The sequence below is a fragment of the Aquila chrysaetos genome, chromosome 5, assembly GCF_900496995.4.
Source record: "Aquila chrysaetos chrysaetos chromosome 5, bAquChr1.4, whole genome shotgun sequence".
NCBI classification, from domain to species: Eukaryota; Metazoa; Chordata; class Aves; order Accipitriformes; family Accipitridae; genus Aquila; species Aquila chrysaetos.
Genome location: NC_044008.1, coordinates 48,154,314 through 48,170,451, shown reverse-complemented (window position 1 = coordinate 48,170,451; position 16,138 = coordinate 48,154,314). Strand labels below are relative to the sequence as shown.

At 43.9% G+C, this 16,138-nt stretch overlaps 1 protein-coding gene and 1 long non-coding RNA gene across 3 annotated transcripts in view; one reads left to right on the top strand and one right to left on the bottom strand.

Moving 5' to 3' along the window:
• The window catches only part of LOC115341684 (tropomodulin-2), a 37,106-nt gene extending 27,084 nt beyond the window's left edge, over window positions 1–10,022 (bottom strand). Inside the window, exon 1 of one of the 2 annotated variants that reach the window (XM_030015034.2) lies at window positions 9,837–10,022. The gene's annotated coding sequence lies outside the window, so the exon portion shown is untranslated. Of the gene's footprint in view, window positions 1–9,415; window positions 9,446–9,836 lie in introns of those variants that run through there. The other variant, XM_030015033.2, reaches the window with a different exon arrangement.
• LOC115341685 lies at window positions 9,972–15,314 on the top strand. The gene is made up of 3 exons (XR_003923486.1): window positions 9,972–10,080; window positions 13,246–13,545; window positions 13,717–15,314. It is a non-coding gene; the product is annotated as an uncharacterized LOC115341685 (long non-coding RNA).
• The last annotated feature ends 824 nt before the right edge of the window (window positions 15,315–16,138 follow it).

Below are 16,138 nucleotides of genomic sequence, written 5' to 3'. Positions count from 1 at the left end.
CTTTAACGGTGCTCCAGGCTCTCCCAAGTCTGCCCAGTTTCCCACACCAGCACCAAAGCTCTCCAAATTACACAGCTAGCTGTGCAGTTTTACAGCTGACTTTTTGCATTCACAAATTTCAAAGTTATGGCTGATATGGAAACCAGCCAACTGGCACCTACATCCAGCTTATGTATCAACCCAAACTCCGATTTCCTTTGGCCAGGTCCTTAGCTGTCATAAGCTAACAAAATCCATGCAGGTTCTATTGCTCTTCATATGAGCTGGAAGCCTGATCTTTATTTTTCTTTTACTCAAAATCCAAATGAAAATGTTGCATTTACTTAGAGTTTCACTATTAAAATACTAAATATTAAAACATATCTCATTTTTCTGTTTATCGAAAAGACTAGAAATCAGCAGCCTATAGAAAGGGAAGAGAATAATTTGTAGAATTACAAATTTGAGAAATCTCAAATTCTATGAATACTGCAAGGCATGATAAGCCTTGACTTGAAACACTTAAACATCCTATTCCAAGAAAAAGCATTATTTCCTGATACACTCTCATTTTTTTCCTTATTACTGCTCTATTTGTTGTCCCTGTTTTCATAGCACGACATCATTGTCAAGCTATTCCAAATGTCATGGTAGAATTCAACTGCTCTTTAAACTGTGAGTTTCTTTTAGGAAGTCAGTCAGCATCTGATGTTCCACAAAGTTACAGCAGTTGTGAAAAACTCTTATATTATGAAAATTCTATCATACGCAATGAGTGTGAAAGATATTTTGGCAAAAAAAGTCCAAAAGGGCTAATGTTTTTGTGTACTTGGTGCCTAAAGAGAGCACTAGTTCTCTATACGTTTAATTAATATAAATTGTTACCAAAACTACTTGTTAGATAATGAAAGCATTTTATTTAAAACTGGTAAGTATATTTGTTTAAACTGTAAAAACAAATTCAGCTGCAATACAACATTTCTGTACTAAGGCATCAAGCGCCTTCCCTAAGTTTCTTTAGATAAACTCATTAAAAATGTAACATTTCAGCTAGCAGTCATTAACTGGGCTGAAAAATTTCTTTGAGGGGATTAGAGCTTTTTAAAACTCTTTTTAACAGTTTAAATGGTTATTTTATTAGAGTTTAATCGCATCCCTGGAAAAGACAGAAATGTAATCCCAAGGTTAGGTTAATTAAATATTGCTGGAAAAGTAACTAGTAAGAGTACGTAACAGTTTCCCTGGCTGAGGTTCAGCACTTCTGTTGCGCAGGATGCCTGGTACCAGTACCCTCCCTCGGTTGCATGGCATTGCACGATTCCCATCAGGGAACACAGCTAAGAATTGTTCTACTGATATCAGCAAGACCATGTATGTAATGGCTTTTGTGAAAAGGTTTGCGAAGTTGAAGCTGGCTGCTAATGGGTAATTACTGCAGAGTACGATTTGGGTGTACCAGACATTCCTATTTCTTTGTGAATTACCTAAGTGCTCAGCCGTAAAGGGAGGATGTGCCAGGAGACAGTTTTCAATATTGGAACCGTTTCCTTTCAGTTATTAGGAAGAGAAGGTATTTGACCATATGCAGCAGAGATACCCAAAGAGAAATATAAACCCAGATATTAAAGATGTATCAGTCTAACATCTCTCATGGCATGAAGCACCATGTTGGATAACCCTTGTTAGATTAGCGGTGCACGGAAGAGCTTGAAATCGTGCTTTTCTTGCACGCGTCCATTTGCAACAAACTCCCTTGATGTTTTCCCTTTCACGACTGAATCCTACCCTTCTATGAATGAACAAAAGCAGAAGACACCGCTTAGGGAATTTCTTTGTCCACAATCCCTGTAAGTAGTAAAGCTTTTCTGGAGCTTGCACCCTGCTGTACAGGCTACTGAAAGCTCCGTTGAAACACCTATCGTTCACGTCCTGGCTTTATGCTCTCTATTGACCTTTCACCACAATCACATTATCGGAAACCAAGGGAATGACATAAATCAAACAATTCAGCATCATTCAGGCTGGGAAGGAAATGCTGAAGTCTCGAGTTCACATACTCTGGAAATTGCTGTCTAATATGATGATTACGATCTCCGTCTTCCTAATTGGATTTCATACTGTTAATTTTGTGTATGTAAACAGGGCCATATGCTGTCTGTGCTGCTTCTTACTGTGGTTTGACTTTCCTGAGTGTACACATACTGTTTACTTTTTACAGATTATATCCACTGGATTTTCTTTGTTGCGATTACTGTGTGAAAAATTTAATCAGTTAAAAAAGCAAACCTAACTAACCAACCAGTAGGTCCTAGCTACCATTATTTTGAGCGTACATAAGCAGATCAGGTGTCATACAGTAGAAAGGAGATGTTCAATCTAATTGCAGAGACGATACGCTGTTGAGTGTTACACTGCATTACGGACACTGAGGGAAGCAGAATGAGGGACCACGGGTAAGACTATGGAGCTTCCCTCCACACTTACTGGGAAGAGTGAACAAGGAGAGAGTAAGGAACAAGAAGGAGCACAAACCCCATTTGGTTTTTTCCATTTAGTTTCAATACGGAGCATCACAGTTTACCATGGGTTCAAATAGCCACTGTTAAAGAGCAAAGCATCCTGTAAGATGCCCAACACGTGAGATCTATGCTTATGCAGTATAGTGCAGAACTGTAAGAGGTAGCATTTCCGCTAACCATGTGCTACTTTTAAATCTTTGTGGAGCACAGATGTTTTGCAGTGAGCTTCAAAGACTCCATTGCTATATTTTTATCTTTGATTCCTTCTAAAGAAAGAAATACATACTTTTGTTTTATTTGGGGCAGCTTTTTCACCCATGCCTGTCAACATCAGGGTTCAAAATATGTTTTCAAAGACAAAAAGGATGTCATTAGTCAGCCTGCATAAAATCACTATTGCTCTATGTAGTCAACACCTGCTGTGGTGTAACTCCTCTATCCTTTGCTGTGTTGCATAAGTACTTTTTGGTTATAATCCTTATACACTACTGAATGGGCTTTCTAGAGTAGCTAGGTGGTAGTTTCTGCTGATACCATAACACTGTCATAATCTTCTAATGCTGATCCAGATATTTCTTTCTGAGATGGGATGAGTCCTCTGCTGAATTAATGTTCGATGTCAGAGGGGTCCCACACACATTTGCTTGGATCCCTTGAGAAGCGTTGGAACCACCTGAACTATAGAACCTTCTGTGGACCAGCAGCTACAAAGGCACATCAGGTCACTCATGCTGTCTAAAACACAGGCTATACACCCAGAAAAACATAACGTCTCTGGGGTCCTGCAGAGATGAGAATACTCTAAAACAGACGATGTGAATTTCTAGCTTTTGATAGTGTGTACAAGCTAAGACCGAAGCTGCATGGCAACGTGCATTTATGATGTAAAAAGAGATGCGCTGAAGGGGAAATAATCCAATAAAGTTCCTTGCATTTTTACAGAAAAAAGATCTTCTTTATAATCAGATTTAAGAAATTGTTCTCACTTTTCCAAATCATGGCAACTGGTGTTCAGAAAGGAAATCCTGATGCATGATCTATTTTAAACTATTTATCTCCATATCCACACTGGTGGATATTTGTGTTTTGAAATATAGTTGTGAAACTGACCTGTAAGTGTGGAAAAATTCTTCCCTTTCTTTAAATAGTCTCAAGTAGCTAAACATGAAAATAAGAAACAGGTGGAATAAATCCCAAGTTAAATTGATACTGGACCAAATAAATAGGATTGGGGCCGTTATGATTAAGAGCAGTGTTTGTGCAACACAAGCAGATGCTCAGTAGGAGGGTGATTGCCCGCACCGTCCAGGCAATGGAGTGCTCCCACCAATACACTTAATCCAGTGCCAGACTGGGGACCTCTCTGTTGTCCACGAACTGCTATGAAAAATAAAGCTGGGCTGTTCAAAGTTCAAACTTAAAAAAAAAAAAAAAAAAAGAAAAAAGAAAAATACTCCATTATTTGACATATAAATAAGGTTCCTTTTTTATTTTTATACTTAAAAAGCAAGACCAATACGTACTTTCTAACCATGAACATATGGAGATGTATACTCAGAGATCTTGTTTTGTGGTATAAAATTTCTTCTTGGTTTTGAACTAGGAGGTTCAGAAATCTCAGAAAAGCTAGAAAGGACGCATTAGGGTCAGCACAGCACAGACATGTGATAGGAACATACAGTGAAGCATTATGAAACTGATCTTTCTGTGTGTATCATGAAAATGATATTAGCTACAGGTTCTGATGTAGATAGAGACAGCAGACACGTGAAAGAAACTCACATAGGTAGAAAATGGAAGAGAGATCTGTAGAAAAGGATATGGTCTTCTAGAACCCCCCAACTTTTCTGACTGTTTCCTCCAAAAAACTTCTGAAGAACTCATGACATCAGGAGCACTGAACTGCTCTGGTTTAGTCACCTTTTCCAACCCTTTCCATCCAGGACACAGCATGATCACTTGATGGATCAAAGCGAATAACCTGTTTTAGGATTTGTAGAACTGGGTCCTTCGAGAGGGTGTCTCTGGGGCTGGCAGAGGAGCACACTCAGCTGCACGTGGCACTGAGCTCAGGGCTGGCTCTGGCTGAGTAATGACGTGGCCAAACCTCTTCTATTGCCAGCCCAGTTTGCCATCTTTTGCCATACTGTAGCAAAGGATCCTTAAAAATCCCCGTATATTTAAAATGCTGATTTTCCCCAGGGCTAATGTAGGGTTATTTCACGTTCTGTTCCTAGCAACTGGTTTAGTCCCATATAGAGACTGATAAATAATTAACAATTATGTTGTCCTAATATTAGACTAGGCCTGAACCTTTAGGATAATCACTCAGTGATCAGAAACTCCACTTCGTAACTGGATGAGCCTTTCTGAACCTCGGTAATGCTTATGCCACTCTGTAGTTTACGTTAGAGTTGGCTTCTTTACTGAGGGATTGACAACTCCGATGCAAATAAAATGCGAGACATCGATTCACTTTAATGGGAGTTCAAGCGTGCCCTTTATAAGAAAATAACCATCATGTGTATTGCAAAATTATCCATATGAATGTACCGTTATTTATAGAAGACATAAAGGGATATACTCCCTTTGATTCAGATAACATGAAAGGTTTTTCACTGGCGATTAAAGAAAGATGAAACTTTAATGCTTCTCGCACTGATGCAGAATAAAGTTATATAATAACTAATTTCTGATTGTTTCTAAAATAATACTAGTGGTATTATTCATAGCCATTCAAAACATGAAACTAAGTCCTGGGAAGGAAGTAGATTTCTTTACAATGCCTGATGAATTTATAATCCGTTTCTGGGTATCATCACATTTTTAGATCATAACCACTAGAACTGTTTCCATACAAAAAATATGACTAATTATATACTGACCATATGATGATTTAAGCCAGTCTTACTTAAAAAAAGCAACCTCTAAATCACTCATACAGGAAGAGGACACAAGCATTACAGATATTAGCATGACCGCGTATGGTGCTCTGACACCATGTCAGATGCATCAAGTATGGGAAATGGAAAAGACCAGAGAGACCTATCTGTCTGTCATCTCTCCTGCAGGGAGGGACTCCCCCTTGCTTTTAGAGGGATAAAGTTTATTTATAAAATAACGAAGCAACCATCTTCTATTTCTGCTCATTGCAACTAGTAACTTTGTGGAACTGGAAGGTAGGTTTCTTCCATCTTTAGAAGTGAAGTCATTATTTGAAATCCATGCAAGGTTGATTAGTTTTTCTAAAACAAAAACATAACATAGTTACTGTCTGAAACTGAGGGCGGTGTGAAGTGCTAGGCTGAAAATCCTGGAGATCAGAGTCTTTTTATACAGACAAAATGGACTATGAAATGGCAGCTCCACCCACAATTCGTCATCTGTAAGCTTCAGCTCCAACGTGAACAGGAACGCCCTGCTGCTGAGCTGTACCAGTGGTGGGTGACTGACGGTCCCTCAGATAAGACTTAATATCACAACTGACTGAGTCTATCAGTAATGACGCTGATCAGTGTTACCAGTGACAGTATAAGTGCCCATTTGAGAGCAACTGGAAGAAAACAGCCTCGTTGCTTTCCGTGGGGCACCAATGATATTTTAACCTCTTTCAGTAACTACGAGACTCTGCCGGTTTGATTCGGCAGTAGATAGGTGCTGATTTACCTCGGAACAAGAGGTTGTACCTCCCCTGATGAGCACTGCCCTGGAGCATACATGCTCCCAGTCTTGTGACACAGCAGCCCATGGCTCTGTGGTCCCCAGATGAACATGGATGAATCAGTTTCTATATCATGCACATTACAGTAATAGCTGTGATGTTTACAAGATGGTGTCTTCATCCAGTTCAGTCTCCCGGATTTTGTGTCGTGTAAAGAATTGTAGTTCTCGTCATCAGCACATCTACCATGAATGCAAAGCAAAGCATACATTGGGGTATGAATTATCTGCAGCTTTGTAAAAAGGCATCCTCTGGAAGCCAAAGGCCAGGTTCTGATATCCTCACTGTTCGATCACGTTTACATGGAACCAGCTGTTGTGGTGCCTTAAACACCATCAGCCACAGGAGAGCCTCTCCACTTCACTGTCCTGTCAGAGGAAAGAAATGCCTTGTTTGAGGTCAAATGGAAAATCTGTAGCAAGACAAGGAATTGAACTATCTTCCAAGCATCAAGCGCTGGACAGCTTTTCCTTTGGCTATGGGTCCCTTCTTCTGTGGACAGTCTCGTTCATTTAAGTGGATCTTTTAAATGAGCAATATACGCCAAGTGAAAACACGGCAGAGAGAGAACCAAAGGCTGGATTAAGAGCATATACTACTGATTGCAGAACTATGATCCTTAACAATGATCACTGTTCAATAACTTCTAAAAAAACCTATTTTTGCATCTTTCCTAAGCTGTTTTTTCTCCTTACGATGTACAGAGACATTGTAACTACCTATGTTTTTTGCATTTTAGCTGTAAACCGAAGCCAGAAACCATCCATGATGTCCACATCCTGATAGCTGAAAAAAAATAAATAGGAGAAGGAATTGTACCTGGAAATAGACTTTTTATTTTTACAACAAAATAGATCAGACCAGCCCTGGAAAAGACAACACTAATGTTTGTTTCTCACATGTTGGAAACATCAATAGGAAAAAAGGACACTGGGTAATAGTAACAAAAGCATTGTTCCACCTGTGCTGCCAAGAGATAGCAAACAGCGTGCTACCTTTTTGTCACCGCTCTTCTCAGATTTCCCTATTTTAGAACAGCAGCTGGACCTTCAGACCCAGCCGTTCCTTGAAATAACCCTAATAAAGAAAGATTTAAAAACTAAGTTTACAGATTTCTGTGGCACCAAATGATGATGACCAAACTCCACTGTTAAACAGAAGCCACTGCTACACTTGTGTGCTATGATCAGTGAACAGAACGTACGCATTCACCGCGGTATTAACCTACCACGTGCAAATACACGTGGCTACAGGATGCTACCTGGCGCCTCTCAATGCAAAACCCTGCACAGCTACCGCAGCCTCAGCCAATACTCAATCACAGGAAGACATCAAACTATGAGTTTCAATAGCTTAGGAATGCTACAGAAAAGCCCTAGAGCAGATTAATAACAGCAGAAATGCATAAACATTGCTTGCCAGAAGTTGTAAAATACAGGAAATAATAATAATATGGGGAAGGAAGAAAAGTTATGCAAAGGGAGAGCACAGTGCACAATTTTGAACAAAATTACTTAGATTGTCAAGATGAGAGAGGCTACCGGCTAGGTTCAGACAAATCCAACCAAGCTAGGCGAATGGGAGAAAAGATACATAGAGAGTTTAAGTCGGCAAAGTCACTAAAATGACTCACATAACCTTCTTCATTTTTCACATAGTGGTAAAAAGTTAAATATATATATATATCTTGTGGAAGCCAGTTAATTGCTGCACAGCATACAGCACCACAGCAAAGGCAGAGAGTCTATTAGATAGCAAATGGGTGCAGAATAGTGCAGAAAAGATTGTAATATCATTAGTATAATTCAGTGAGACACCTCCATACATCCCTGAGTTTGAGTTCATTTTTCTAATAATTCTATCCCTCAAAAGGAATTAAGAGGATGCGATGCCTGCAGTATTAGGCCAGTTGGTCCCAGGTGTTTCTTTCCCATTACATGTTCCTATCTCCAAAAGTGGAGGGCAGAACAGAGGAAGTTCAAGGACAATTTTTGAGACTAATCAGTTAAAGAAAAGCTTTCCTACGATAAGAAATTTAAAGACTGCACCTATTTACTACAAATATGCAACTCGATAACTTACTGAAGACTTCCTCTGCTACACATTTTCAAAAGCATAGATCTACACGGTGTAACATTCACGGTACAAAAATATCATCACTTCTTCCAATTATTTTTAAATTGCTATTTGATATTGACACATTTCTAAATTTGTTTAATCATTAATGATGTTACAGTGTTTTTTTCATAAGTTTGCATTACTCCTAAGCTCAGGGTGGTCACAGGAATCTAATCAGTTTTTGTTTATTTTTTGGTGTTACAGTCCTCTGACTTCTCTACATGTTTCTCATTGATCAACTGTGGCTTTTTACTCTGGCAAAAGAAATTCCCCCAAAGCTTCCATCAAAGCAAAAGCCCTTGAATTAGCAGAGGGCCACCTTGACAATTTTGCATTCGGAAGGCGACAAAATAGAGCCCGTGTGGTACCTAATGCCAACGTGCAGGTTTTGAGCACCCGTTTCGCTCATCGAGAGCTTGGAAATGTTACTAAATCCGCACCCTGTTCCTGAACCTGTCACCGGTGCATTTATTCCGACCCGCTCCGCGGCAGCGGAGGATAACCACCCTCCGTCGGTCCTGCTGCATTTCTGACATACAAAAGGCACGAGATCTCTAACGAGAGACAGCTCGTCTCCGTTTCCAAAAATACCTTCTCCTCCTATTCTGTTAAATCGCTTCGTCGCATTTTTGCCGTTTATCGCCTGACATAAAGGATGCGAGCACATGGAAATAAACACACGGGCACTCCCTCGCCAAACGCGCTATGAAGGCGGCAGAAGGGGGACGGGCGCTCCGCACGCCGCCGCAGCCCCGGACCTCTGGGGGCCGCCCGGGCGAGCCCCGCCGCTCCGCACACGCCGGGGAGGATTGCCAGCGGCGTTCCTGCCCGGCCGCCCCGCCGGACCGGGCTGGGCTGGGCTGCGCTGGCCGCCGGGGCCAGCCGGCGCCCCGCGCCGGGGATGCTCCGCCACAGGCCGCCGCCGCCCCGCCGCGCCTCCCGCCCCGCTCCGCGCCGCGCCGCAGTGCGCGGAGCCCCGCGGAGCCGCCGCCCGCCCGAGCTGGCCCGCGGGCGACGCCCCGGCGGGCGGGCGGGCGGCCCGCCCGGCCCCGGTCCCGGCCCCGGCTCGCCGCCTTACCCCGCCGTGGGGCCGGCCCTCGCCGCCTGCGCGCCCCTCCGCGCCCTCGCCCAGCGCCGCCCGCCGGCTGCGCGCCCCTCCGCGCCCCAAGCCCGGCGCCGGCGGCGGCAGGTGGGTGCCCGGCGCGGCGGCTGCGCACCGCGGCCCCTGCCCTGCCGGGCACGCTGGGACTCGTAGTCCGGCAGCCGCCGGCAGCCGCCGCGGGGTCCGCGGGCACCGGCAGCGGCTCCACCAGCGCTGCCAGCCCCCCCCCCCCGCCCCGCACCAGCACCACCGGCGCTGCCAGCCCCCCCCGCCCCGCACCAGCACCACCAGCAGCATCCCTCCCGCCCTCACCTGACCAGGTCACCCCCTCGGCGCCCCCAGCCTCCCTCACCCCTTTCCATTTCTTTCTGCCCCAAGCCTGCAGGTGAAGTCCCACCTAAGCCACATCCAGACCACGTTGATTCCCCCTCGCCTTTGACTCGGCACGACGCTGACTCAGCCTCAGCCTCAGCCTCAGCCCTCCCCCGTGCGGCCCCTCTGTGTGGAAACCACGAAAACCGACGACGCCGTGGCTTGGATGCTCTGCCAGCCGCAGCCATCGCCCCGGCCCCGTGCGCATCTCTCGGCAGCGCGGGGGTGCGCGGCCCTGGCAGGTGTGCTGGACAGTTCTGGGCACACAGGTAGGCAGCCGACCCCAAAGAACGCGGCTGGCTCCTCTCGCACCTCCTCTGCAAACTGCACCAGCCAAACAGGTCCCGCCGCAGAAGCCTGCCGGCCCTCAGCCTGCACCGGGATGTGTCGCCCCAGGGAGCCAATTCTGGAGTGGAGGGTGCTGGCCTCTGAGACCGTTTGGATGTTTTTCCTCTCCTCTTTTAATTAGTTTTGACAATTCAATTTATATTTGTGCTTTTATTCTATCCTAAAGTTAACCGTTGGCTGAAATTGTATAGAATATGTAATACGATTTGAACGTACCCCCTGTAATCAAGTACGCCCATAATTTAATTTGTCAGATTGCCTTCACCGGGTACCGTGTTTTAGCTGAACTGAGGCCCTTGGTTCTGAGCACTAAGTGATGAGTCACTAGCAGCAGAAAAGCTATTCCCGTGATTAAAATGTCTTTAAGTTTCATGACGTGTTGGCAGGAAAACAAGACATTGCCTTGTTAAGAAGCAGATGCTGCACCGGAGATGAATTTTCCTATGGAAAAAAAAAAAGTACAACTAGGAAATACAATGCCTTCGGCTTCACTCCGTACCCTGCTAAACACCTCAGGCATCTGTAGCAAGACTTAGAGCAGAAAACTCAGACTAATATCAGGGACTGAAGGGTTACCTTGAGCATCTTGCCACTGCTGCTCAGGAAAACACCTGTATCCACAATAACGTGCAGAGTGCACAAAGATGCTCCGAAGCTGCCATTATCTGCACAGAGCCCTCTTGCCTCAAACTTCTTACAAAATGGAGTATTCAGCCATAAGTTAACAAAGCTTTTGCCAAACATCCAAAATGTTACCAGATCGACAGAAATGGAAAAGAAACAGATCCATTTATTCCATAACCTTCCCCCCTCTCTCTCTGCCTTGAAGCATTCAGAAAAAACAGGGTTTGCACTCATGGTTTCGCTTGTTCAGTACCAGAAGCGTCAGGGAAGCCGAACCGAATCGCTTTGAAATCTGCTGCTCGGCAACTTGGTGGCTCAGGCTGAAGATGAATCTGTTGGTTTGGTGTTCGGGTTGAAGCTCCGCTGCAAACAGGGCTGATTCAGACATGAGCCAGAGAAATGTGGATTTAATTCTTAACATGGATTAAACCCTCTTTCGGTGTTTAATCTTGGTCTGTAGGATCAGGGGTTGAATGAGTTACTCATAATTATACAAGTACTGGGAAAGGGAAATGTACAATATCAACAAAGAGTGAAAGTTAAATTTGGAATATTTGTTTTTTGATAAACTTCTGCAAGTGTTTCACTCAGATTTTCCTGTCACGCCTTAAAATATATTGTTAAGTTGAAACGCCTTCTCAGTTGATATGTATGGGAAGAACCCCTCCCATGCTGACTTTTCCATTTGCAGTTGCCTTGTATCTGCTGACAAACTCACTTGGTATTAGTTTCTGTTAGAAATGTAACAATCTAAGACCTCTGCAGGGAGCGCGGAGTTTGGCTGGAGTCAAGGTTCTTCTCCTCTTTGGCTGTGGTTTCATGTTTCCTTCTTCCTTTTACCTCATGCATAGAATTTGCAATCAAAAATTCAGAAACATGATCAGTCCTTGTCTAAGAAAAGGTAAGTCACCCGTATTCGTGACACATACAGACAAAAAAATATATGATAAATATATTAAATGCAGATGTACACAAGAGTATACCCACATGTATAGAAGTAACATTCTCCTTAAATCACAGCATACAAACTAAACCATATCAGACTTCAATCTCGTGTACAGAGTGTGTGTTCTAAGTAATTTTTCATTCTTCCCAAACCACAAAATTAAAAGACAAAAGTATACAATGCAATTCACAAATCTAAGATGTATCCCTTGCATGGGATATACCTGCTAGAATACATATACATCAAACGACTGTGACTACCTGGACTGACTGTATTTCCTGTGTATGGGACTTCACAGACAAGACCCTGAAAGCACACCTAAAAGTGCAGGGTAAGGCTCCAAAACAGTCCTTTTTCTCTGGAAGGAATCTCGCACAACATTTTGCCCGTCTAGGCTTTTTATGTATTTATGTATTTAGGTTGACTTGCTGAAAGAAGTGCAGTGGTGGAGTTAACACCCTAAGGATACAATATACATGGGGACAACCACTCTCGAAAAAATTTGCTCCCCTCTAAGGGGCATCTTCAAGAGCGAGCAGTCCTGTGGACCCCAAACCAAAATATCTCCTGGCTCTGCCTTCCCTTTGACCGGTGACAGTTTGGTTCGGAGCTGCTGCGTGGTGAATGCAGTATAGAGGTCTGGCGTTCCTCCAAACACTGCCTTAAACTGAGCTTACTGCCAGCAAGCTGCACCAGTAAATCTTTAACCAGGGCACCCAACAGCAAGTTTTATTTCACTGAACTGTTTGTAGCCAAAATGTGGTCAGTTGTTTTAAATGGTTTGCTATATTTTTTTAATAAAGAAAGCACAGGGGATGTTGTGATCTTTTCATCTGTTTTCCTTACAACACAGCTTGTAAGACTTTGCTTAATTAGTTCTGCCTGAGCTGGAGCTTGTCTTTTAGACAAACAGCTGGTCTTGATTACTGTGTTGTGCATGTTTTGATCTCTTCCCTTAAAGACCAGCTGTTGATCAAATTTGGTGACCTGTATATAAAACCCCTTGGTTCACTGCCTGATCAGCAAATCTCAGGCCTAGGGTAGAGATATAATTTGGCCCTTGTTCACATGTAAAATTACCAAGTTGCAGTGACACTTGCCGAAACGCTTTTGAAAGAGAACGAAGGTATGTAGTCAGCCCCAGTTCGTAAGAGCCTGGTAGTTCAGGCCTTAAAATGCTGGCCAGCAGCATCTCGAGTGGTCAAACCCCAACTATATTTAGGCTGGAATTTTTTAATTACATTGGTTTGACAGATAATAGGATTTTCTTGGACTGTTTTATGAGGCAGAGTACAGTAATACATTAAATTACAGTGACTTCGAGTCATCTGTTGTTTCACCCAAACTTCATTTCTGTGAACCCTCCTATATCCATAGTACTCTAAATCCTGGAGAAGTGCATTTAGATTTGGACACTGCACTGGCCATGGTAGTAACAGTAATAATAAATACCTCATCTGTACCAATTAATGTGCAGCAGTAGATCTCAAATTGAATCGGTATTTTCATTTTGCAGGTGGGGAAAGCGAGACACAGAACAGATAGTTATTTAAGCCCGGGGCTTGCTCGGTGGGCATGCCGCTGGGGACAGGAGCACGGGCCTCCAGAAGGCTGGGAGGTGGCTGCAATTGCCCAAGGACATAAGAAGACCGCTGCCGACCCTGGGACCAGACCCCATCAGCTCACCATCCTCTACGCCCCATTTACAGAGCTACGCAGCACCGCTCCGCTCCAGGCAGCGTGTCCAAAAGCATGCCTCGGGTTGGCTCACACTTCCCCGAATACAGGCAGCGTGACTTCTGCTCTACCCACTGAGGTACGGTTGCTCGTCCACCCGCCCCAGCTCTGCTGGCTGTGCTGGTATGAGAAGGAGGAGGCTTCGGAGGTACGGGCCAACTCTCCACCTCCTTTAAACTGTCCTGTTTAAAGTGGCTTGCTCCTGAGAAGGGAGCAGGAGCTACCAGATACCGTCCTCCTCTCTTTACAGGGTCTGCTAATGGTGAAGATCTTTCTGCTCCACCTCTTTCTCCATGAACGGATCTGCAGGACAGCTTGTTCAGTGTTGGATTTCCTTCTTTACTGAAAGAGCCTGAGGCCCAAGGTCAGACAAAGGCCCTCTGCAGCTGACCAATATGCACTGGGGATGTTTCTCTTAGCACATGTTTCTTTTATACAGCCAGTTCACAGTGAATCGGATCACTTTGGATATGTGTAAACTGTCTTTAATGGTGCACTCCAGAAACAAAACCCCATGCAGCGTGGTCCCAGGTGCTGGGCAGAGAGCGCATTAGGCAGTGTGTGGGCTCCTGCAGATAGGGCTTAGAATGCTGCGAGTCTGACGGTCGGTGCTTGAGCTTGTCTCCAGACATGCCTTGGCAGGCTGGCCCCGGGCTGGCTGCAAGGCAGCCATCTGCAAGAAGAGGGAAAAATTCCAAAACACGTGTAGGTAGCTACCCCTGTGGCCTCCTACCAAAGGCTGTGTAAGCTAGCCTGCTCATGGGAGTGTGCTCGTCTTAACCCTTCATGTCAGAACATAAAATTCTCGAAGCATTAGGGTTGTGTCTCAAGAGAACCAGGACTGAACCATGTCCTTCTTTGCTGCCACTGGAAGGAAGACGCTTTCCTCATTCATAATTTGTTTCAATCTGAGTTTGGCCACTCTCATAAAAAAAAATTATACAGGATAGAGGGTCCAGGCATCACTTTTTATTATCATCTAGTTTATTGACAATATCCTTCCCGTCTATATCCTGTGTGAATTCCCCCACCAGGAAGATATTTCTGTCTCAGGCTGTATACATTGAACCCATGTTCTTCATTGTACCACATCAGCATTGTGGAAAGTAAATATATTATGATTTAATCAGTTTAGGATTATGTCTGAGGCTTTGGATGTTCCTTTCCTGCTGTGCGCAGCTCAGCTCAGTGAACGGCAGTGAGGATGCTTCATGCTGTATCTGCTCTTGCTTTGCACGTGCATCGTTTCAGCGCTAGTGGAAGTCGCACTGCTGTCCAGGTCTCTTCTACATCCTTTGAGGTTTTGTATTTGCAACACTTCCCTCACCCATGTATGGCTGTCTTAAATTATATCGCAGCCTCTGAAAAAGAAATCCCTCTACTAATCCTTTTGAGAACATTATGTTTGCCCTCTGATACACGCATTGGTCTGTCAGCTTGGAAAACGCCAGCCTTCTAATGACTGAAGGATTATGAATCTATTGCTGAGCGTTTGCAGAAGTGCTCTTGTGGTTATACAAGTGTCTCTTCATTCACCCGCGGGCTTGGTGCCAGAAGGGCTCAGCCTGGCAGTGTGGGTCTCTTGCCTCCAGCACTGAACAAGTGAGCATCTCACAGCGGTCAGAAGCCCATCTCCATCACCCACTAGCCACTCCCAGCCTCCTCCTTCACATGCACTGGGAGCTTCCTTCTTTGAAGCGAAGCGCTTGTAGACGGTTCAGCCCAACGCATTGGACTGTTCCATTTTAAGTTTGTACAATTTCGATTTTAATATAATTTATCAGATGAATTTCTGTCTATTGAAGTTAATAAAAGCCTCACTGTGAGTGACTTCAGCACAGCCAGGACTTTGCAAAATATCTTTAATTAATGTATTAGTCATAAGTTTCTAGAATTTTACATATTTTAAATAAACTCCATATTAAATAAGATGGATTATGTATGTTGTCTTACGCTCTATATATCCTATGCAAATGAACTCCTGGCACTACTGAAGCAGACGGCAGAACTTACACAGACGCCAGCGGGGGTCAACATTTCACCCCCAGTTTCTTTTCCCAAATCTACCAGGAGTTTCCAGTGACTGAACAAGTTGGCGTCTCAGTATTACCTACTGTGTAAGCCTTGGAATCGTTTTTCTCTAGGTCACAGTGGTCTTGCAGGGCCCTCGATATCTGGAAAACGCTTTGAGGTTCAAACTGCTGTAGCTGCACTAACGATTACCGGTTATTATGTTCCTGCTACAAATGCCTTATCCTCGAAGCGGGAATGGCAATGTCTACTAGGAAGGTTACTCAACAGTTTCTATTAGAAAACCGTGTTTTCCATTATTTTATGTTGCTGAAACTTAGCTGTTCAAATTAAATGGCACATGCCAGGCAACTGCCTTAGTTTTAATTGTTTTGAGGTATGGAAAGCCTAACAGTTTCCAAAACTGAGATAAGAAGAAAGTAAACCCATGGTAAAAACCCAAACCGCTGAAGACTGCTGTCTTTGAGCAGCTCCAGCTTCCATGTAAGCTGAAATTTGATAAGAGCACAGACTCAATCAGGTAAGGTCTTTTACTGTTTTCAAGACAATTTGTCCAGATGGCTTTTGCGTTATAAGGCTTTAAAAAACCTGTACATAGCTAACGTTTACTATCACACGGTGTTTACTAGCACATGACGTTC